Source organism: Carcharhinus amblyrhynchos, chromosome 31 (assembly GCF_965287045.1).
Source record: "Carcharhinus amblyrhynchos chromosome 31, sCarAmb.v2.hapA, whole genome shotgun sequence".
In the NCBI taxonomy this organism is placed as follows: domain Eukaryota; kingdom Metazoa; phylum Chordata; class Chondrichthyes; order Carcharhiniformes; family Carcharhinidae; genus Carcharhinus; species Carcharhinus amblyrhynchos.
The window spans coordinates 16,877,701-16,901,412 of NC_137354.1; the positions used below are offsets into that span (position 1 = coordinate 16,877,701).

The following is a 23,712-nucleotide window of genomic DNA, read 5'->3' on the forward strand; positions in this document are numbered from 1 at the left end:
AACAGCAAAATGGACTATATTTAAATGGTAAAAAATTGCAGCATGCTGCTGTGCAGAGGGACTTGGGTGTCCTTGTGCAGGAATCTCAAGGAGTTGGTTTGCAGGTGCAGCAGGTAATTGAGAAGGCAAATGGAAAATTCCTTCATTGCTAGAGGGATGGAGTTTAAAAACAGCGAGGTTATGTTGCAGCTGTATAAGGTGCTGGTGAGGCCGCGCCTGGAGTACTGTGTACAGTTTTGGTGTCTTGAGAAAGGATATACTGGCACTGGAGGGGGTGCAGAGGAGATTGACTAGGTTGGTCCTGAAGTTGAGAGGGTTGGCTTATGAGGAGAGATTGAGTGGACTGGGGCTACACTCATTGGAATTCAGAAGAATGAGGGGAGATCTTACGGAAACATATAAGGGAATAGATAAGATAGAAATAGGGCATTTGGTTCCACTGGTGGGTGAAACTAGAACTAGGGGACATGGCCTCAAAATAAGGGGAAGCAGATTTAGGACTGAGTTGAGGAGGAACTTCCCTGTGGACTTCCCTGCCTAGTGAAGCAGTTGAGGCTACCTCATTGAATGTTTTTAAAGCAAGGATAGATAAATTTTTGAAAGGAATTAAGGGTTATGGTGAGCAGGTTAGTGGAGCTGAGTCCACAAAAAGATCAGCCATGATTTTATTGAATGGCGGGGCAGGCTCGAGGGGCCAGATGGCCAATTCCTGCTCCTAGTTCTCATGTTCTTATGAATCCAGCAGATTTTCTGTTGTCTGACTCTGTTGTTGACTTTTTTTTTAAAACCTCGTCATTTACTTTTTTTCTAACTTCCAGAAGATCTGTCAATTTCTTGATAGGTTCAGTGTCGAACTATCCTCAATTGATTTTTGAACACGATTCTGGTTTGAGGCTTGCACTGAGGTTGATTGATGGCTGGTAAAGTTTTATTCAATGCAGAATTAGGAAAGCACCTCAACGGAACTTAAAACTCAGAACTTTGTTCTTTTTCAAAGCTTATTTATTAGTGTCATTAGTAGGCTTACATTAACACTGCAATGAAATTACTGTGAAAATCCCCTAGTCGCCACTGTCCTGCCCGGGTTCACTGAGGGAGAATTCAGCACGTCTAACCAGCACGTCTTTTGGACTGTGGGAGGAAATCAGAGCCCACAGAGGAAACCTATGCCGACAATGTGCATACTCTGCACAGACAGTAACGTAAGCCAGGAATCAAACCCAGGTCACTGGTGCTGTGAGGCAACATTGCTAACAACTGTGCCGCCACGGCTTTTGGTCAAGGGCTCTTGTTCAAGGCTCTTGGGCGCTTAGTCAAGGGGTTTGGGCAACTAAAAGAAAAGAAATGGAACTGTTGAACATTGGCTTTCTGTTAACTTTTGTTAATAGACAATGAAAACGTGGCAGAATTTTAAGCAAGTTTGCAGACGACACCAAGATTGAGAGGGTAGTTAATAGTGAAAAAGATGGTCATGGGTTACCGGGGATATAGATGGTCAGCCAGACAGAGCAGTGGCAGATAGTATATAGCCCAAATAAGTGCGAGGCAATGCACTTTGAAAGAAGAAACAAGGTAAGGGAATATTTAATGAACGGCAAGACACTGGGAGTAACAAATAGATCTTGGGGTAATTATTCACAGATCCTTGAAGTCAGCAGAACACATGAGTGTGCTGGTAGCTCTAAGTTCTGTGCATAGCCCTCTGCCCTGTTGGTGGTGGACTCCTCCAAGCTTCTTGACATTAACCACAGGATGTTTGGCAGGTTCCCCACACATAGGAATTTATATTTTCTGTGAACCATCAGGTCTCTTTTTAGCATGGCTCCATCAAAGTGCTCTACAGCCTGGGCTTGTAGAATCATGGAATCCTGACAGAAGGAAGCCATTCGGCCCATCGAGTTTGCACTGACTCCCCAAAGAGCATCTTACCCAGACCCTAATCCCATCACCCTAGCATACTTACCCCACTAATCCCCCTAACTTCCACACCTTTGGACACTTAACGGGCAATGTAGCATGGCCAATCCACCCAATCTGCACGTCTTTGGGCACCAAGGAAAATTTATTATGGCCAATCCACCTAACCTGCGCATCTTTGAACACTTAAGGGGAATTTAGCATGGCCAATCCACCTAACCTGTACATCTTTGGACACTAAGGTGTAATTTAGCATGGCTAATCCCCCTAATCTACACATCTTTGGACACAAAGAAGCAATTTAGCATGAACGACCCACCTAACTTGCACATTCTTGGACACTAAGGGGCAATTTACCATGGCCAATCCCGCTAACATGCACATCTTTAGACACTAAGGGACAATTTACCATGGCCAATCCACCTAACCTGCCCATCTTTGGACACTAAGGGGCAATTTAGCATGGCCAGTCTACCTAACCCGCACACCTTTGGACCACGTAAGTCTTCATCCTCTGGTGAGCTGGCACTTGAATTATCCTTGCCCCATCACTTGTCTGAAGCCCATGTTCGCTGATTGCATCCCTCCACTAACCTCTGAACTGTACCCAATGCCAGTATCTGAGCTGTTGAAATTTGACAGCCAGCAGGCATGTATACACCATCAGAGTCTCCTTGCTTTGCCCCATTGCCTGAGAGCTTGTTAATATTGCAGCCTCTCTTATCTCCTCTCAGTGAGTCGCTGCTGCCTCTCATTGTACATCACCTTGAACTGCCCTCTAATCTGTCTGGCTGATCTAGCTGTCACAGCCAAATAGCTGGCAGTATGTGCAAGTTGTAAGACATGGAACATTTTAAATAAGCTTTTTGATTCATTTTTAACCCACTAGCTATGAGTAACATGATTTTAAACGATTGAAAATGGCAATTGAGCAAAAGGAAAAATTATATAAAGCTAATTTTAGTTAGATTGGGGCACATTTAACCTTTTAGAAACCTTTTGAAACCCATTAATAAGCATTTATTTAAAACCTTTCAACATGTTCCTTGTGCCAGCAACACCCACACCCCACGAAAGAATAAATAGTTAAAAAAGGTCCAGGTGAAGTTGTCTTTTTTATTTATTAGTCATAAGTTTGGGCGACATGGTGGCACAGCAGTTAGCACTGCTGCCTCACAACTCCACGGACCTCGGTTTGATTCCTGGTTTGGGTGAGTATCTGTGTGGTGTCTGCACGTTCTCCCCGTGTCTGCGTGGGTTTCTTCCAGGGGTGCTCCGGCTTCCTCCCACATTCCAAAACTGGTTAGGTTGGTTGGCCGTGCTAAACTGACCCAGGTATCAGGGTATTTAGTAGGGTTAATAATGTGGGGTTACGGGTATAGGGTCTGGGTGGGATTGTTGTATGTGCAGACTCGATGGGCCAAATAGCCTCCCTCTGCACTGTAGGGATTCCATGATTCTATGGATTAGACTCACATTAACACTCCAAAGAAGTTATTGTGAAAATCCCCACACTCCGGCGCCTGTTCGGGTACACTGAGGGAGAATTTAGCACGGCCAATGCATCTAACCAGCACTGTGGGAGGAAAACGGAAGACCTGGAGTAAAACCACTCAGGGACAGAGAACGTTCAGGGTCCACACAGGCAGTGACCCAAGCCGGGAATCAAACTTGGCACTGTGAGGCAGCAGCGCTAACCACTGTGCCGCCCCAAGTAGAGTATCCTCAAAGGCTTGCAAATGTTTGATTTGCACTCTACTAAACCCCAGAGTAAGAAAATCCCTACTGAGGAATAAGTTCCATTTTCAGTCCTGTGGCAGGATGGTTTTGAGTCGAGTTATTCATCTAACGAGGCCCCTTGTTAAAGCATATTGTGGCTTGGGCCACAAGAGAACCATTATCGTCACGCTGGAGATGAGGGGTCTAAACTGGCTCTGCCTTTGACCAGAGCTGGCTGGTGCTGTTCTGTTGTGTTGGTACATCTGGACTGTTTATACAATGCAAGGGGTGTTACATTCTGGGGGATGATGTCTTAGCCTTTTTTCAAACAGAAATACCCAGAATTATCAACGTGCAGCTAGGGGTGACCACTTTATCAGTCCAGCCATTAAAAAAAATCAAGCATATATATAGTTTCCTTTCTGTCATCTGGAAAGGGCACAACTAACAACTTTTAGCCAAGTACTTACAATTCTTAATCAATGGGAGGAGTGCTTCTGGCTTCCTTGCCTAACCTTAACTTGCACTGAATATTTACACTTCTTGGCCAATGGAAGTAGTGCTTCTGCCTTCCCAGCAACAAATTAACATAGGAACAGGAGTAGGCCATTCAGCCCATCAAGCCTGTTCTGCCATTCAGTGAGATCACCTAATTCCATGTACCCACCTTTGGCCCATATCTTTTAAGACCTTTGCCTAACAAAATTTATCTATTTCAGATTTAAAATTAGTGACTGATCTTATATGAGCTGCTGGTTTTGAACCTTTCCAACCCGAAGTGTGTAGAAATGCTTCCTAACATCTCTCCTGAATGATCTGGCCCTAATTTTTAGATGATATCTCCTAGTTCTAGAATCTCCAACCAGTGGAAATAGTTTATCTTTATCCACCCTGTCTTTTCCTGTTAGTATCTCAAAGACTTTGATAAGATCACCCCTTAACTTTCTAAATTCTAGAGAAAACAGGTCTAATTTATATAATCTCTCTTTATAATTAAACCCCTGAAGTCCAGGTATCATTCTTGTCAAACCGCACTGCAGTCCCTTCAAGGTCAATATATCCTTCCCTAGGGTGTGCTCACAGGGTCTCCAAGTGGAGATCGAACCAGAGTTTTGTATGGTTGTAGCATAATTTATAAATTCATATGATATAGGAGCAGAATTAGGCCATTCAGCCCATCGAGTCCGTTCTGTCATTCAATCATGGCTGATATACTCCTCATCCCTGTTTTCCTGCCTTCTCCCCATAACCCTTCAACTCATTACCAATTAAAAATCTGTCTAACTCCTCCTTAAACTTACTCACTATCCCAGCATCCATCGCACTTTGGTGTAGCGAATTCTGTGTTCTTATCCTCCAATCCTCTAGATATAAAGGCCTACATTCCATTAGCCATCTTAATCAGTTCCTTCATCTGTAAGTGGCATTTTTCTATGCACCTGAACCCCCATATCTCTTTGGACATTTATTGTATTTAACTTCATACCATCTAGAAAGTATTCGAATCTATCCTTTATCGCTCCAAAATGAATAACTCCACACTTGCTGAGATTGAAATCCATCTGATACAGTCTAGCATTTGATTTGATTTATTATTGTCACATGTATTAGTATACAGTGAAAAGTATTGTTTCTTGTGTGCTATACACAATGCATACCATTCATACAGAAGAAAAAGAAGAGTGCAGAATGTAGTGTTAGAGACATAGCTAGGGTGTAGAGAAAGATCAAATATATATGAGGTAGATCCGCTCAAAAGTCTGATGGCAGCAGGGAAGAAGCTGTTCTTGCGTCAGTTGGTACGTATTCTCAGACTTTTGCATCTTTTTCCCGACAGAAGAAGGTGGAAGAGAGTAGATCCAGGGTGCCTTGGGTCCCTGGACATAATTATGCCGGCATCTTTTCCGAGGCAGCTGGAAATGTAGACAGAGTCAATGGATGGGAGGCTGGTTTGTATGATGGATTGGGCTTCGTTCACGGCCCTTTGTAGTTTCTTGTGGCCTTGGGCAGAGCAGGAGCCATACCAAGCTGTGGTGCAACCAGAAAGAATGCTTTCTATGGTGCACCTGTAATAGTTGGTGAGAGTTGTAACGGACCCATCGAATTTCTTTAGTCTTCTGAGAAACCAGTACTCCTTTGCAAGTTTATATTATGATCTGCACTGCCCACAATCCTGCCTAACTTTGTGTCATCAGCAAATCTATGCCATTATCAAAGCGGGTAATAAATAATATGAAAAATTGAGGCCCCAACACGGATCCTTGTGGGAAACCACTGTTCACATCCCACCAATTTGAGACCTAACCTTTATCCCTACCTTCTGTCACTTGCCACTCTACCAATTTCCCAGTACTGTGTCCTCAATGTCATGGGCTTCTGCCTTAGTTATCAATCTCTTATGTGGAACTTTATCAAAGGCCTTCTGGAAGTCCATATAGACAACATCCACAGACATTCCCCTCTCCACCACCTCTTCTTCAAACAATTCAATCGGCTTTGTCAGGCATGACCTGCCTATCATGAATCCATGCTGGCTATCCGATTAACTGAGAAGTTTTGAGGTGTTCAGTTACCCTATCCTTAATTACAGATTCCAACTATTTACTCACCACAAATGTTAAACTGGTCTGAAATTCCCTGGATACCCTCTTCCTCCTCTTCCCGTTTACTAGTTTGAAGTCCTTGTCGCCACCCTATTTTGCCTTAACTTGCACTGTTTCGACCAGAGGCCTTGGTACACCTAGGCCTCTGGCCACCCTTGTTCATTAACACTGTCGTCTTGGCTTCTGATTACTGTTAATGCTAGACTCATTGGCTCCCAAATGTGCCTACACAGTAACTGCACATGTTTTACCTTAAAGCTACACTTCAGTACTTAAAGATTTCATAGAATTAGAATTATACAGTGCAGAAGGGGGTCATTCAGCCCATTGAGTCTGCATTGACCACAATCCCACCCAGGCCCTATCCCCATTTATCCTAGCTAGCCCCCTTGACACTAAGGAGCAATTTAGCATGGCCAATCCAGCTAACCCGCACATTTTTGGGCTGTGGGAGGGAACTCACGCAGACACAGGGAGGACGTGCAAATGCCACACAGACAGTGACCCAAGCCGGGAATCGAACCCAGGTCCCTGGCGCTGTGAGGCAGCCGTGCTAACCACTGAGCCACTGTGCTGTTGACATCCCAGTAATGCGTACCTGTTATCATTAAACCTATGTACAGTGCAATTTGATAACTTAAGTCTTATTGATGACACAAATGTGGCATATAAAAAAAAGCACATTCTCATTTTGAGATCGTGACCAGTTTTGTCATCAGGGCCTGTTTGTCCTGTGACATTTTCAAAACTAGCAGAAAAGCTCGGGAGACTCTGGTTTTGCAGAATGTAATTTTCATGATGTTTTGCATGAGATGTGTCGATATAGGAGGAACTACGCCCCTCCCAAAAAATACACTGCAATGGAGTGACCAGACCAAGAGTGTAGCTCAAGGCTTGTGGAACTCATGTCATGGTCCATCGATCAACGTGGAAATCACTCTGAGAAGAAGACATTGGAAGTGATGGATGAAAAATAGCCACAGAATCACAGAATACTATAGTGCAGAAGAGGCCTTTCAGCCCCATCGAGTCCACACCCACGCCCTGACCTACCCACCTAATCCCACTTGCCAGCACTTGGCCCATAGCCCTGAATGTTATGATGTGCCAAGTACTCATCCAGGTACTGTGAGGCATCCGGCCCCCACCACCCTCCCAGGCAGCGCATTGCAGGCCCTCACCATGTTCTGGATAAAAAGGCTTTTTCCTCAAATTCCCCCCCTCTAAGCCTCCAACCCCTCACTTTTAGTGTCCTCTCATAACTGACCCTTCAACAGCTGCTCCCCACCCACTCTGCCAATGCCCCTCATAATCTTGCCCCTCACAATAGTCACAGGGAATAAGAGTTATATACTGTAAGCCCGTACTTTGGAAGAGTCGTGTAGATGTTGCTGTGATCTCGACAGAGACTAGTGACCAATTTATTTAAATAGGGGAAGCCTGAATTCCCAAATGTTTACTCAAAGAATGGAACCAAAAGATTCCATGGTTTAAAACAGAATATTTTTACTATACAAGAGTCAAGCCAAGTAAACAATAAATGCAGTCTCATTGAAACAGCCATATTTTAAAACCCCAATTCAACATAATTTAACAATTGTATAATAAATGGCAGTTAAACTAAGACAGTTCTCACGAATTGGCTAAGCAATCTACTCAGCGTGTGAGTCATCAAGCTCAGTCACAAAGTCCTTCAGATCTCTGTCTTCCTTATAAAGAATTTCAGCTCCTCTTCTGCAAGGATGTGGCCTGATCCCCAGCTGACAGCAGCGCACAACCCACCAGGTTTCCACCAGTACGGGCATCGCCACAAGTGGCACATGTCTGCAGCACATCCTCCAGTCAATCTGGATGGTATAGATCCACCAACATTATCTTCACGCAACTGAAACAGCTATAATTAACTGCTTATTTGCATGTTCTCAGCTTCTGGATCTCGTCTCTCCGCCTGCTTCATCCTGCACCATAGGAGGCACGGTGGCACAGTGGTTAGCACTGCTGCTTCACAGCTCCAGTGATCTGGGTTCGATTCCCGCCTTGGGTCACTTTCTGTGTGGAGTTTGCACATTCTCCTTGTGTCTGCGTGTGTTTCCTCCAGGTGCTCCGGTTTCCTCCCACAGTCCAAAGATGTGCGGGTTAGGTTGATTGGCCATGCTAAAATTGTCCCTTAGTGTCTTGAGATGCACAGATTAGAGGGATTAGTGGGTAAATATGTAGGGATATAGGGGTAGGACCTGGGTGGGATTATGGTTAGTGCAGACTTGATGGGCCAAATGGTTTCTTTCTACACTGTAAGGTTTCTTTGATTCTATGACTCATCAAACTTCCACTGAACCCTGGGGTATCTCTGTGTCCTTCAATACAATTTCAACCAGAATCAGTCTCTCCAGATGTTTCAGCCAGAATTTTATCAGTGTGCCCACCCACATTCCGAGGGCAAGCGAGACTCAGAGAACAGTAGTCTCTGTTGGCCTCAGGTGGGATTGTATGAACCTTGGGCAGATGTGCGGGTAAAACTCTGCCCTTTGAGTTCCAATTTTAGTTTGCGAAGAGTATCAGTTTTGCTTTTAGGTTTTCTTTTCAATTAGGGTCCGTCTAAATAAAGATCCAAGCTCTGAAAACACAGGTTCCAAAAACACATATCATGCAATATTGCTAACAAAGGTCGAGATTGCCTATGGGTGGATTAGATGGGGTAGATTCAGAAAGAATTTTCCCTATGGTGGGGGAGTCCAGAACTAGGGCTCATAGTTTGAGGATAAGGGGGAAATCTTTTAGAACTGAGGTGAGGAGAAATTTCTTTACCAAGAAGGAGCTAAATGTGTGGAATTCAAAGGATATGAGGGATAGGTGGGATTAGGATATTGAATTTGATGATCAGCCATGATCAAAATGAATATTGCTGTTACAGGGCCATCACAATATTTTTCTTGTTGTATTTAAAAGTACTGTTCCCCTCAAGTAGCCAGTCAAAGTCACAAAGTGGTTTCAAGATGATTTTTTAAAAAATTCTGCCCTTTGAGTTCCAATTTTAGTTTGCAAAGAGTATCAGTTTTGCTTTTAGGTTTTCCTTTTCAATTAGGGTCCGTCTAAAGAAAGATGCAAGCTCTGAAAACACAGCCAATCAACGTCACCCAAACTGTGGGAGGAAACTGGAGCGCCCGGAGGAAACCCACGCAGACACGGGGAGATTGTGCAAACTCCACACAGAGTTATAGGACTCCAACTATTGTCATTCAGAGTGAAAAATTCATAAATACGTCAGCAATTATAGTTTCAACTTTAATTACAAGTAATTTGCTGTACCAATAAAAATATAGTATTTCTGTCCAATCATAGTTACTAATTAAGGTTGCATCTTGCATATATAAGGGTATAGTATCCAATTACAACTTGTGCATGTTATATCATCAAGCAAAGATAACTACATCTCTGACCAATGCTATACCAACCTCTCCTTCTGTTGGTCCTTGTTCTAATGGGCAAACATGCACTGCAGTTGCACATTGTTCAGTTAAATGGTCTTTGACTCATATCTGGGTCTACTTTAATCAAGATCTGTCATTTACACATAACTTTCCCTATGACTGAGGTTCAGCTAGCGGCTTATGTGATTTTTAAACGTGTGCGATTATTAACCCTTTCAGCAGAGCCGGCTCGATGGGCCAAATGGCCTACTCCTGCTGCTATCTTCTTTTGTTTCTGTGGGTGCAGAAATGCAAAACTTTATGCCTAATACTCGCACATCTCTTTCTTCCAGTCTCACACATTATGACACTCAAGGACACAGTAGTTAGCACTGTTTCTTCACAGTGCCAGGGACCTGGGTTTGATTCCCGGCTTGGGTCACTGTCTGTGTGGAGTTTGCAAATCGTGTCTGGGTAGGTTTCCTCCACGTGCTCCAGTTTCCTCTCACATTGTGAAAGATGTGCTGCTTAGATGCATTGGCCAAGCTAAATTCTCCCTCAGTGTACCCGAACAGGTGGAGACTGTGGCGATGAAGGGATTTTCACAGTAACCTTGTTGCAGTGTTAATGTAAGCCTTACTTGCGACTAATAAATACATTTTACAAAGAAGTGGTGAAGCCAAAGACCTCATAACATTTAAGAAGTATTTAGATATACATTTGCGATGCCAGTGGTGGTACAGTGGTTAGCACTGCTACCTCACAGTGCCAGGGACCCGGGTTCGATTCCTGGCTTGAGTCATTGTCGGTGTGGAGTTTGCACGTTCTCCCAGTGTCTGCGTGGGTTTCCTCCGAGTGCCCTGATTTCCTCCCACAGTCCAAAAATGCAGGGGTTAGGTGAATTGGCTATGCTAAATTGCCTCTTACTGTCCCGGGATGTGTAGGTTAGAGGGATTAGCAAGGTAAATGTGTGTGGTTACGGGGATAGGGCGTGGGTACGATTGTTGCTGGTTCAGACTCGATGGGCTGAATGGTCCCTTTCTGCACTGCAGGGATTCTATGATTTCCATTCAATAACCCCAACATTTACCACAGCTAGATGTCCAGGAATTTCATCACCTCTGATTTGGGATTTTGCATCATTAATTTAAATTGTTTTTCTTGCTGGTAGAAGTACATTTTCTGTGCTTGTAGCACTCTCTGAGGTGGCAAATGAGACTTCTCTGAAAAATACAATCTGCTATCATCATATAAATTCAGATGAAAAAGTCCCTTTGGCCCACCTGACTAACCGTGCCGGAAAAACAACCCTATTATCTCATGGTGATAGCAACTAGCTGCCTCTGTCTTGGCAATCTAGTTCAACTGTTGAATAAAACTGTGCGTGAAGAAGTGCTTACTAGTTCTTCAGTCTACTATTTCACACTGGCATTAATCAACAGAAGTTAGGAGTTTTCCAGAAAAAAGAGAAAAGAAATGACTTACCAATTTTCTTTGGGATTTTCCACGTAGTGAGGCCAACCAGACTTTGCATTGCTTTTTAAAGAAGACATGGCTGGGGTTCTCCAACTTCGTTTGCGACTGGGAATTCTCCAGTCCTGCTGCTGTGAATGAAGATTTGGCTGAGCGCCAAATTCTCCATTCTCACTTGTAGAGGGGCATGCCAAACCAGAGAGTTGGTCGTGGAATGCGGGCATCACAGGCAAGGGCAGTGTAGGGTCCATTCATTCCTCAGAGTAGATCAAGACAGCGTTGGGACTGAGATGAATTTCTTTCATTGAACAAGCTTTAAAATTAACGGTAACAGAAAGTGAACAGAAGAGAGAATTACTGGAGAGGGACAGTGAAAGAGAGAGAAATACTGGCTTTTGTCCATCCTGAACTGACCACAGCAGAACTCAAAACAGGTCTTTAGAACAGACTTGACCCAAACTGATTACGTCGGGCTAAAACTATGATATAAATGATTTGTTATCTGTGTTATTGAAATTGCTTGGCACATGCTGTCTCTAACTTTAATAAACAACTTGCAGATGTTGTTTAAAAGCAAATTACTGTGGATGCTGGAATCTGAAACCAAAGGGGAAAATGCTGGAAAATCTCAGCAGGTCTGGCAGCATCTGTAAGGAGAGAAAGGAGCTGAAGCTTCGAGTCCAGATGACCCTTTGTCAAAGCTGTCATCTGGACCTGAAACATCAGCTCTTTTCTCTCCTTACAGATACTGCCAGACCTGCTGAGGTTGTCCAGCATTTTCTCTTTTGGTTGCAGATTTTATTTATGGAAAACTTTGTCTGGCTTGTGAGAAAGCCTGTTTGTGCTTGCATTGTACGTGCAATCAATTTCCCTAGCTAACGCAGCATGCCTGCTGAACCTTAAAGTGTGGTCAAGCTAGCTAACCCCCTACCGTGTAGCATCTAAGTATTAAATAGGAAGAAATATCTTAAAATGAAGCCTTTGCCTAACTGAAATGAAGAGAGCTAAGCTTCCTTAGGATCCGTCAAGCAGCAATTTATTGTCCATCCTGAAGCCTTTAAGCAGGTTGCAGTGTGCCACCTTCTTAAGCCATTATTGTCTATTCCTTGCAGTTTGGTACAACTGCCTGGGACATTAGACAGGGCAGTTAAAAGCCAACCACAACGCTGGTCGATCTGGTAGATCAGATCGGATAAGGACGGCAGATTTTCTTCCCTAAAAGACATGAGTGAACATGAGTTACAACAATCGATAGTGGTTTTGCAGGCACAGAGATTAACCTTCAATTGCGGATTTAAAATTCCACCAGCTGCCATCGTGAGATTCGAACCCATGCCTCCAGAGCATTAGCCTGGGCCTCTAGATCACGAGGGCAGTGGCACAATCCCATTGAGGCCCTATCCCCATAACCCCATACATTTACCCTAGCTAGTCTCCTGACATTAAGGGGAAATTTAGCATGGCCAACCCACCTAACCCACATAATCTTTGAACTGTGGGAGGAAACCGGAGGACCTGGAGGAAACCCATGCAGGCCATAAGACATAGGAGCAGAATTAGGCCACTTGGCCCATCGAGCCTGCCTCACCATTTAATCATGGCTGATCTTTCTCTCATCCCCATTCGCCTGCCTTTTCCCCATAACCCCTGATCCCCTTATTAATCAAGATATTGTGAGAGAGCAGTGCTAACTACTGTGTCACCGTGCCACGCTTTGCATTCATTTGATATTATATTCATTATATATCAAAGTTTGTAGGTTTTGACATGTTTGTACATTATCTGATCACATAAGGGACCAGAAACCCAGGTTTGATTCCCGGCTTGGGTCACCGTCTGTCTGGAGTTTGCACGATCTCCCCATGTCTGTGTGGGTTTCCTCCCACAGTTTGGGTGAGGTTGACTGGCTGTGCTAAATTGCCCCTTGGTGTCAGGGGGACGAGCTAGGGTAAATGCATGGGGTTATGGAGATAGGGTCTGGGTGGGATTGTAGTTGGTACAGACTCGATGGGCCGAATGGCCTCCTTCTGCACTGTAAGGATTCTACGATTCTGTGACTATATTCACCAACAACTTTGTTACTCAATTACCTCGATTAGCTCCTTTACGCCAGGGACTTTACTGTTCTTGGTCAATTTAGCTGCACAGTTACCAACTAACCCTTTAAAGATGGGAATCTTAAAGAGGCATCTTGAGGGGAATTGCTTGATAGGGCGGACGCAGCACGGTTTCATTAAAGGGAAGTCATGTCTGACAAATTTACTGGAGTTCTATGAGGATGTGTCTAGGGCAGTGGATAGAGGAGAGCCGGTGGATGTGGTCTTTCTGGATTTTCAGAAGGCGTTTGACAAGGTACCTCACGAGAGGTTATTGCAGAAGGTCAGGGGACATGGAGTTGGGGGTAGGGTGTTAGCGTGGATAGAGGATTGGTTGTCAAATAGGAGGCAGAGAGTGGGGGTCAATGGGTGCTATTCGGATTGGCGGTTGGTGACTAGTGGGGTGCCCCAGGGGTCGGTGCTGGGGCCTCAGCTATTTACCATTTATATAGATGATCTGGAGGAGGGAACCGAGTGCAGGGTGTCGAAATTTGCTGATGACACCAAGATTGGGGGAAAGGCAAATTGTGCGGAGGGTGTGGAGAGTCTGCAGAAGGATCTAGATAGGCTGGGCGAATGGGCCAGGAAATGGCAAATGGAATTTAATGTTGGCAAGTGTGAGGTGGTCCACTTTGGTAGGAAGAATGGTAGGAAGGACTATTACTTACGTGGCGAAAAACTGCAGCAGGCGACGGTGCAGAGGGACCTCGGGGTCCTTGTGCATGAGTCGCAAAAACCCAGCTTGCAGGTGCAGCAGGTGGTCAGGAAGGCGAATGGGATGCTGGCCTTCATAGTGAGGGGGATTGAATATAAAAGTAGGGAGGTCTTGCTGCAGCTGTATAGGGCATTGGTGAGGCCGCAGCTGGAGTACTGTGTGCAGTTTTGGGCGCCGCACCTGCGCAAGGATATTTTGGCCCTGGAGGGAGTGCAGAGGAGGTTTACTAGGCTGATGCCAGAGTTGAGGGGATTGAGCTATGAGGAGAGGCTGAATAAACTGGGCTTGTACTCGTTAGAGTTTAGAAGAATGAGGGGAGATCTCATTGAGACGTATAAGATGATGAATGGGATGGATAGGATAGAGGTGGAGAGACTCTTCCCGCTCAAAAAAGACAGTAGGACTAGGGGGCACAGCCTCAAGATAAAGGGGAGGCGGTTTAGAACGGAGTTGAGGAGGAACTTCTTCACTCAAAGGGTGGTGAATCTCTGGAATTCTCTGCCCGTTGAAGTGGTGGAGGCTGCCTCGCTAAATATTTTTAAGAAGCGGGTTGATGGGTTCTTGATAAGAGAGGGGATTAAGGGTTATGGGGAGAGGGCGGGAAAGTGGAACTGAGCCACAACAGATCAGCCATGATCTTATTGAATGGCGGGGCAGGCTCGAAGGGCTAGATGGCCTACTCCTGCTCCTATTTCTTATGGGAAGGCCGTTTTAAGCTTTTAGCAACATGTTCGTCCTTGGCCTGCTGCAATGCTCCAGCAATGCCCAATGCAAACTGAAGGAACAACACCTCTAATTAGGCCCCTTACAACCCTCTGGACTCAACGTAGAGTTCAACTTCAGTCTGTGGATTATTCCCTCCATCTTGACCCCTTTCTGTCTTTTGTTTCCCTGGTTTGTCCCAATACAGCCCCTCCTCCCCTCCCCCATCCCCCACTGCACCATCTGTCACGAGTTCCTCAGTTTAGCTTTCACTGAGCACTGATCTTTGTTCTTCTATTAACACATCCGGCTATCTGAGCCTTATGCCACTGTTAGCACTTCCCCAATTCTTAATGCCATCATTAACACACCCTTTGTATTCTGTCTATGACAATTGGGATGAAGTGGAAATGGTCAGGAACTTCAAGTTTCTAGGTGTCCAGATCACCAACACCCTGTCCCGGTCCCTGCACACCGACACTATGGTTAAGAAAGCCCGCCAAAGCCTCTACTTTCTCAGGACACTAAGGAAATTCAGCATGTTAGCTACGACTCTCACCAACTTTTACAAATGCACCATAGGAAGCTTCCATTTCGGGTGTATCACAGCTTGGTATGGCTCCTGTTCTGACAAAGACCACAAGAAACTACAAAAGATTGCGAATATAGCCCAGTCCATCAGGCAAACCAGCCTCCCATCCATTGACTCTGTCTACACTTCCCGCTGCCTCGGCAAAGCAGCCGGCATAATCAAGGACCTCACGCACCCCGGACATTCTCTCTTCCACCTTCTTCTGTTGGGAAAAAGATACAAAAGTCTGAGGTCACGTACCGACCGACTCAAGAACTGCTTCTTTCCTGCTGCTGTCAGACTTTTGAATGGACCTACCTCGCATTAAGTTGACCTAGCTATGACTGTAACACTACACTCTGCGCTCCCTCCTTTCCTTCTCTATGAACGGTATGCGGTATAGCGCGCAAGAATCAATAAATCATAAATCGAATCAAATCTTTGTCAATCTCTCCTTCACTCCCACCTATCCCTGACTTTTGATTCTGCCCCACCCCCTCCAAGCCCCTCTCCAACTCCAAAAACCAACACATTTCTACCCCTCTTCAGTTCTGTAGAAGAGTCACATGCCAATTCCATTTCTTTCTCCACAGATGTTGCCAGGCCTGCTGAGATATTTTCTTGCAGTCCTTTCCACAGTGTAACACTCAGGTGTTGCTTGACTATCTTTTGGATATGGTGTTTAACTAGGACCCCACCTGCACACGCTAATGGCTGTAAAATGGGTGGCATGGTGGCAGAGTGGTTAGCCCTGCTGCCTCATGGCGCCAGGGACCTGTGTTCAATTCTCGACTTGGCAGACTATCTCTGCGGAGTCTGTACATTCTCCCCGTGTCTGGGTGGGTTTCCTTCAGGTGCTCCGGTTTCCCCCCACCGTCCAAAGGTGTGTGGGTTAGGTTGGTTGGCCTTAGTGTCAGGGGGATTAGCAGGGTAAATACATGGGGTTTTGGGGATAAGGTGTGGGTGGGATTGTTGTCGGTGCAGACTCGATGGGCCAAGTGGCCTCCTTCTGCACTGTAATGATTCTAAAAGATCCCATAGCATTATCCGAATGAGGACAAATGAGTTGTTATAGGAATCTAGAAACAGATTAGAAACTTTCAATGCCATGAGCTTGTTCCACCCTTCATCAGGACTGACCAAGCCTCCATTGCCCTGGACTCCTTAATAGCCAACAATAAAATCTGCCCATCTCAGAATTCCAACTGATCCCACTGTCCTGACCAACAGCTATCCCCCCCCAGTCAGTAACACTGATTACCTGGCCATTCATACTGGTGTATAAATTGGCCATGATGTTTTCTCACATTACATAAAGGACCACACTTGACTGGTCATGAAACATCTTTGGGACATCTTAAGATCCTGAAAGTTGACATTGAAATAAAAGTTCCTTCCCTTTATAACACTTTTCTCAGTACCTGCCCTTAGAATGTAACCAATGATAACATTGGATATGTTATAGCGTGACCAATAGTAACAAGCTGTAATGGTCAGCTGATCCAGTAAACTATGTGACCAATGACAAAATGGTGTGATCTAAATGATTAACTGTAAAGCTCCCTTGCACCATTCCTACAATCTGTTTTGTCTTCCTGTGATATATTTGTCTCAACTGTGCCTTTAGTCCCTTCATTTTTGCTTTGGATGCTTAATTTCTTTTCTGTTTTATTTTAACTTAACCTGCACCCCACGTCTTGCAATGCCAATTAATGAGCAGAACTGCCCAGTTAGGAGGAGGAGACGTAGCCAGCTGCTGTGGCTCAGTGCCCATTTGAGTCAGGAAGGTTAAGGATTCAAATCCCACTCCAGAGACTTGAGCACATATCCTAGGCCAATCAGTGCAGTGCTGAGGGACTGTCACATTGTTGGAACAACCACCCTTTTAACATAAGGTTATGTGGGGCAGCACGATAGCACGGTGGTTAGCACTGCTGCTTCACAGCTCCAGGGTCCTGGGTTCGATTCCCCACTTGGGTCACTGTCTGCGTGGAGTTTGCACATTCTCCTCGTGTCTGTGTGGGTTTCCTTCCACAGTCCAAAGATGTGCGGGTTAGATTGATTGGTCATGCTAACGTTGCCCCTTAGTGTCCTGAGATGTGTAGATTAGTGGGTAAATATGTAGGGATATGGGGGTAGGGCCTGGGTGGGATTGTGGTCGGTGCAGACTCGATGGGCCAAGTGGCCTCTTTCTGTACTGTAGGGTTTCTATGAGGTATTAAACTGAGAGCCCTGTCTATTATTTTAGATAGATGTAAAAGGTCCCATGGCTTTAACTCAAAGAAGAGGAGGCATGGTGGCACAGTGGTTAGCACTGCTGCCTCACAGCGCCAGGGACCCGGGTTCGATTCCAGCCTCAGGTGACTGTCCATGTGGAATTTGCATGTTCTTCCCATGCCTGTATGAGTTTATTCCGGGTGCTCCAGCTCCTTCATACTTCGAAGGTGTGTAGGTTAGATGGATTGGCCACGCTCAATTGCACCTTAGTGTCAGGGAGATTAGCAGGGTAAATACATGGAGTTACGGGGATAAATAGGGCACAATCCAAATGACATGCTGGTTAAGTACATTAGCTGTGGTAAATTCTCCCTCAGTGTACCTGAACAGGCACCGGAGTGTGGCCACTAGGGGATTTTCACAGCAACTTCATTGCAGTGTGAATGTAACCGTACTTGTGAGTAATGAATAAACTTTAACTCTGGGTGGGATTGTTGTAGGTGCAGGCTTGATAGGCCAAATGGCCCCTTTTTGCACTGTAGGGATTCTGTGACGAGCAGGACAGATCTCCCAGTGAAAGCAAAATACTGTGGATGCTGGGAATCTGAAATGGAAACAGAGAATACTGGATAAACTTGGCAGCTCCGGCAGTATCCGTGAAGTGGATGTGCCGGCGTTGGACTAGGGTAAACACAGCCAAAAGTCTCACTAAAACCTGGTGTTGTCAGACTTTTTACTGTGAGTATCCGTGAAGACAGAAGCAGAGTTAATCGAGTACAATTTGAATCCCCATCAGAACGAAATAGGAACGTTAATTTCTTTGCACCCAGATGTTACATCCTGTCTGATTACCTGATCAATGTAAGGTGGAGTAACTCTGAAAAAGTGTTGTAACGGACTTGAAACATTAACAATTTCTCTCTCCACAGATTCTGCCAGGCCTGCTAAGTTTATCTAGCATGTTTTGATTTTATTTAGTTATTCTGGATGGTACATGTCACCTTGCCAACTCTGTGATTAACTGGTCATTATAACATTGCCGGAGGTCAGTTTAACTCAGTTGGCTGGACAGCTGGTTCCTGATGCAGAACCGCTGCCTGGGTTCAATTCCTGTACCAGCTGAGGTTATTCACCCGTCTTCTCAACCTTGCCCCTCACCTGAGCTGTTCCCCAGGTTAAATCACCACCTGCCGGCTTTCTCCCTCAAAGAGAAAGGGGAGAGCAGCCTATGGTAATCTGGGACGAGACTCCGCACAGGCAGTGACCCGAGTCAGGAATTGAACCCGGGTCCCTGGCATTGTGAGGCAGCAGTGTTAACCGCTGTGCCACCGCGTTACACTGCCTTGTAAATAAAGCTCTTCCGTCCCACGAAAGAAATCTCAAAAAGTGCATCATCATGGCACGTTATCCTGTTTGTTTAGACAGGAATTAAGTTTATTTAGCTTTTGTACATTGCGGTTTCCTGTGGAAACATCCACTGCCGTGTTTTCACAATAATGATGACACTTCAAGACATGCTTGGGCCTGCAGCACCTTCCAGGATCCTGAAAGTTATGGCTAATATAAAAGTGCGGTGTCTGTACCTTCGGGAGCAATCCAACCGAGTAAAGGTCACATGATCTGAAAACCAATCAAAGCCACAGTGGCACAAGGAACCGGGTTCGATTCCTGGCTTGGGTCACTGTCTGTGCGGAGTTTGCACGTTCTCCCCGTGTCTGTGTAGGATGCTCCAGTTTCCCCCCACAATCTGAAGCTGTGCAGATTAGTTAAGTTCATTGGCCGTGCTAAATAGCCCCTTCGTGTCCACAGTTGCCTAGGTTAGGTGGATTGGCCATGCTAAGTTGCTCCTTCGTGTCAGGGGATTAGCGGGATAAATATGTGGGGTTATGGGGATAGGGCCGGGCTGGGATTGTGGTCGATGCAGGCTCGATGGACTGAATAGCCTCCTTCTGCACAGTAGGGATTCTACATACTCAGTTGTGGTGAATCTCTCCAAGGGGATTGGTTCTCCTGAGGTAGAGGCACTTTGGATTATCTATGAGCATGAAGCCCACATAACTTATAAATCTTCTCGAATCCCTACAGTGCAGAAGGAGGCCATTTGGCCCATCGAGTCTGCACCGGCCATAGACCCTATTCCCGTAATTCCACACATTCATCCAGTAATCCCTCTAACCTACACAGCCCAGGACACTAAGGGGAAATTTTAGCATGGCCAATCAACTTAACCCGCATATCTTTGGACTGTGGGAGGAAACCAAAGCTCCCGGAGGAAACCCACGCAGACATGGGGACAATGTGCAAACTCCACACAGGCAGTGACTCAATCTGGGTTTCGAACCCGGGTCCCTGGCATTGTGAGGCAGCAGTGCGAACCACTGTGCCACCGTGTCACGCTGTCTTGTAAATAAAGCTCTTTTGTCTCACTAAAGAAATCTCAAAAAGTGCATCATCATGGCACAGTTTCCTGTTTGTTAAGACAGGAATTAAGTTCATTTTGTTCATGTCACAAATCAGCTTGCATTCACACTGCAATGAAGTTACTGTGAAAAACCCCTAGTTGCCACACTCCGACGCCTGTTCAGGTACACTAAGGGAGAATTTAACACAGTCAATGCACCTAACCAGCACGTCTTTCAGGCTGTGGGAGGAAACCAGAAGAAACCCATGCAGACACGGGGAGAATGTGCAGACTCCGCACAGACAGTGACCCAATCGAACCCGGGTGCCTGGCGCTGTGAGGCCGCTGTGCTGACCAGTGTGCCACCGTGCTGGCAGAAGAGTAAGGCTTAATTCAGGCCCTGACGCCATCTGCAGCATTTCCAATCTTCCCTTGCCACCTGGCGTAAAGCTGCTGGTAAAAACAAGGCGGGTGCGACTTCAATCATTTTGCAGTCGGCAGACGGGACTGGACTGAGTTGCGTGCCGGGGCCAGCTCAGATTTCACGGTTTTAAGTCAAGCTAAACATTTGCTCATTCACTCAGAATTTGGCTCAGGTCAGGCCTTGCAAAGGGTGGAAGAGTGCAAATGTACACGGCCGGGGTTTTGCACGCACATAACACCCTGCAATTTGGAAGGGAGGGCAGAGAAAAAATACATTGGCTTCCTTACAAGCGCACGGTCTCTTTTCAGTAATATATTATTCCCATTTTGGCTAGCTGGATTAGTCAGAGCTGCGCTGAGCCAAGCTAAACCTTGGAACCTTGGCAAGTCGCCTTACCTGCAGACGGCATTGTGGTTACGTCAGAATGAAGCGAGCTGCACAGCCCTCTCCTGAAAGTCATGGAAGGAACAGTTCTATCAGCTTGGAGGACAATACCCATCACTTGTATACAGAACTTGGGTTTGGCTGGGAAAAGGATAGTGTACATACCTGTCTCTTCCCACGCACTTCACCAATTCTCGAAAGATGCACGCTGGAGGATTTTTGCAGATATTCTGGTGTAGGAAGTTGCCAAGATCATCAAACAGCAATACGTTGAATGAACTGAGGAAAACAGAGCGGGCATTTTCGGCCAAGAGTAACAGTGAATGTCACTGAATGGCAGCAATTAAGCAAGCAGTCAGGGTGTTTATCTGAGGCGCAAGCTGACAAAGTCCAAATGTTTAAGACCAATTCATCACAGGGGTGGCTTTCTGCTCTCTCTGCACTAATTCATCCTCCATCGATCAAGGCAAGATCACATTCTGGTAACGGGGAAGGCGTAATGCACTTTTTTCCTTTCTATAAACCTGTGGACTTTAATCTGGTGTTGTAAGACTTCTTACGAGAATGCCTTGCCAGCGGAGGAAAGGTGCTCTTGAGTGTTGGCGCCACCAGTTAACCCAAACAATGACCGTGCCATCTGGAGCGTGGTGGCATTGACACTGCCAACTCCCCCAGCCATGGGACCACAGAACGGCGCAGCAAAAAGCCACTCTAGATTTAGCCTACTGTTCATAGAATCATAGAACCCTACAGTGCAGAAAGAGGCCCTTCGGCCCATCGAGTCTGCACCGAACACAATCCAACCCAGGCCCTACTCCCATATCCCTGCATATTATACCCACTAATCCCTTTAACCTACGCATCCCTGGACACTAAGGGGCAATTTCTTAGCATGGCCAATCAACCTAACCCACACATCTTTGGACTGTGGGAGGAAACCGGAGCACCTGGAGGAAACCCACCCGCGCAGACACGAGGAGAATGTGCAAACTCTACACAGACAGTGACCTGAGCCGGGAATCGAACCCAGGGCCCCGGAGCTGTGAAGCAGCAGCGCTAACCACTGTGCTACCGTGCCGCCCTACAGTATAGATCCAGTACGAGACTCTACATAGAAGCTTCTCTCTCTCTTCATGCTCTGTTATCATCCGATCGAATATCACTAAAACTGCAGACTATGGGCTGGATTTTCCACCCGCGCCTGGGATTTTCCAATCCCGCTGCAGTGAACAGAGATTCGGCTGGGCCCCAAATTCTCCATCTTTGCTGCAACAGGAGCTTGGTGTGAGCAGTCATTAAAATGTGTATTTATATAATTAACATTTTGCTGCAAATATTATTTGGAGTATATCTGAATATGAACTCCCATCTCAGATTTGCTTTCCAATTGGCGCCCTTTACTGGACCATTTAGCCTCACAATACCAGGTTAAAGTCCAACAGGTTTATCTGCAATCACGAGCTTTCGGAGCTCTGCTCCTTCATCAGGTGGGTGGGTGAGGCTGGAGAATTCCAGACAGATGCGAGCATTGCTTTCTTCACCAAGGCTAATGGTGGGGCGATATAGTGCCACAGTGGTTAGCACTGCAGCCTCATAGCGCCAGGGACCCGGGTTCGATTCTCAGTTTGGGTCACTGCACATTCTCCCCCCCGTGTCTGCGTGGGTTTCCTCTGGGAGCTCCGGTTTCCTCCCACAGTCTGAAAGACGTGCTAGTGAGATGGATTGGCCCTTTACTGTCAGGGAGATCAGCAGGGTAACTACGTGGGGTTATGGGGATAGGGTCTGGGTGGGATTGTTGTCAGTCTGTGGAGTCTGCACGTTCTCCCCATGTCTGCATGGGTTTCCTCCGGCTGCTCCGATTTCTTCCCACAATCCGAAAGTCGAGCTGGTTAGGTGCTAAATTCTCATTGCGTTGTTTAGGCAGCAGTATCTGGAATTGTCTCAGTAAATCCTGTGTTCAGTAGCATTCCCGCAGCCAATTCAATTTCACCACACTGAGAAAGTGTATCTGGAGGAAGTGAAACTTTATATTCTGAGTCTGATAATCACACTGCACAGATCTCCAAGAAACCCTGTAAATAGGCTCTGCTAATCTCGTTCCCTCTTGACACTCACCAATTAAAATCACCAGTGTGACAAACAGAACAGCTATGAGGGAGCTTTCTTTTGCGATGAATGTCTGCACTTTAAAGTGTAATTATTAGCAGCACAAGTAGGCTTGCATTAACACTGCAATGAAGTTACTATGAAAATCCGCTAGTTGCCACACTCTGGTGCCTGTTCGGGTAACGCTGAGGGAGAATTTAGCACCTAACCAGCACGTCTTTTGGGCTGTGGGAGAAACCGGAGCACCCAAAGGAAACACACGCAGACACGGGGAGAACGTGCAGACTCTGCACAGACAGTGACCCAAGCCGGGAATCGAATCCGGGTCCCTGAAGCAGCAGTGCTAACCACCGTGCCACCCTGTTGCCCCACATGGTGAAGAAAACAATACTTGCATCTATGCAATGGCTGGAATTCTCCACTCTCGCCCACAGCCGGGATTCTCCAGTCTCCCTGCTGCGAACGGAGGTTTGGCTGAGCGGCAAGTTCTCCATTCTCGCTGGCAGGGCGTGTGAGACCAGAGAGTTCCAGCCAGGGCCTTTCATCATCTCAGCATGTCCCAATGCACTTTACAGCCACTGCAGAGGTTTTCAAGTATAAGATACTGTTGACACATAGTAGAGGCAGCGGCTGACTTTCACACAGTGAGTCTGCACAAACAGCAATGAGGTCATCATCAGGACATCTTTACATGATGTTTGAAAGATAAATATTGGCCCAAACACCAGAGAGAGCTCTCACCCCTCCTCCTCCCCACCCATCCCACCCTTTCTCTCCTCTGATGTAGTGCCATAACATCCTTTTCCAGCCGCACGGTATTGTTTACTTCACCAAGGCTAATGCCAGGGCGGCAGGGTGGCACAGTGGTTAGCGTTGCTGCCTCATAGCGCCAGGGACCAGGTTCGATTGCCGGCTTGGGTTACTGTGTGGGGTTTGCACATTCTCCCCATATCTGCCTGGGTTTCCCCCAGATGCTC

At 46.1% G+C, this 23,712-nt stretch overlaps 1 protein-coding gene across 1 annotated transcript in view; it reads left to right on the top strand.

Annotated features, from left to right (window-relative positions):
- Positions 1 to 23,712, top strand: part of LOC145360544 (transmembrane protein 273-like) — a 56,833-nt gene that overhangs the window by 783 nt on the left and 32,338 nt on the right. The window lies entirely within an intron of this gene.